This window comes from Schistocerca serialis, chromosome 4, assembly GCF_023864345.2.
Source record: "Schistocerca serialis cubense isolate TAMUIC-IGC-003099 chromosome 4, iqSchSeri2.2, whole genome shotgun sequence".
Taxonomy (NCBI): Eukaryota; Metazoa; Arthropoda; class Insecta; order Orthoptera; family Acrididae; genus Schistocerca; species Schistocerca serialis.
The window spans coordinates 134,416,241-134,417,389 of record NC_064641.1 but is presented as its reverse complement, the minus strand read 5'-3'; the positions used below and the strand labels follow the sequence as shown (position 1 = coordinate 134,417,389).

The window sequence follows — 1,149 nt, the reverse complement described above, 5'->3', positions numbered from 1 at the left end:
GTCCATTCCAGAATGTGATTTTCACTCTGCAACAGAGTGTGCGCTGATATGAAACTTCCTGGCAGATTAAAACTGTGTACCGGACCGAGACTCGAACTCGGGACCTTTGCCTTTGGCGGGCCAGTGCCCTACCAACTGAGCTACCCAAGCACGACTCACGCCACGTCCTCATATCAGCGCACACTCCGCTGCAGAGTGAAAATCACATTCTGGAAACATCCCTCAGGCTGTGGCTAAGCCATGTCTCCGCAATATCCTTTCTTTCAGGAGTGCTAGTTCTGCAAGTTTCGCAGGAGATCTTCTGTAAAGTTTGGAAGGTAGGAGACGAGGTACTGGCAAAAGTAAAGCTGTGAGGACGGGGCATGAGTCGTGCTTGGGTAGCTCAGTTGGTAGAGCACTTGCCCGCGGAAGGCAAAGGTCCCGAGTTCGAGTCTCGGTCCGGCACACAGTTTTAATCTGCCAGGAAGTTTAATATCAGCGCACACTCCGCTGCAGAGTGAAAATCTCATTCTGGAAACATCCCCCCAGGCTGTGGCTAAGCCATGTCTCCGCAATATTCTTTCTTTCTGGAGTGCTAGTTCTGCAGGTTTCGCAGGAGGGCTTCTGTAAAGTTTGGAAGGTAGGAGACGAGGTACTGGCAGAAGTAAAGCTGTGAGGACGGGGCGTGAGTCATGATTGGGTAGCTCAGTTGGTAGAGCACTTGCCCGCGAAAGGCAAAGGTCCTGAGTTCGAGTCTCGGTCCGGCACACAGTTTCAATCTGCCAGGAAGTTTTCTTTGTCCATTGTTTTTTACTGTAGCTGCTGGTGTGGCATTTGGGGGGGAAGGAGGGGGCACTGTATGGCTAGAAATCGAACTCATCTACATCTACATACATACTCCGAAATCCACCATACGGTGCGTGGCGGAGGGTACCTCGTACCACAACTAGCATCTTCTCTCCCTGTTACACTCTCAAACAGAACGAGGGAAAAATGACTGCCTATATGCCTCTGTACTAGCCCTAATCTCTCTTATCTTATCTTTGTGGTCTTTCCGCGAAATGTAAGTTGGCGGCAGTAAAATTATACTGCAGTCAGCCTCAGATGCTGGTTCTCTAAATTTCCTTAGTAGCGATACACGAAAAGAACGCCTCCTTTCCTCCAGAGACT

The 1,149-nt window shown here is 50.0% G+C and overlaps 1 non-coding gene across 1 annotated transcript; it reads left to right on the top strand.

Annotated features, from left to right (window-relative positions):
* The first annotated feature begins 370 nt into the window (after nucleotides 1-370).
* Nucleotides 371-445, top strand: Trnap-cgg (transfer RNA proline (anticodon CGG)). Its single transcript has one exon. It is a non-coding gene; the product is annotated as a tRNA-Pro (tRNA).
* The last annotated feature ends 704 nt before the right edge of the window (nucleotides 446-1,149 follow it).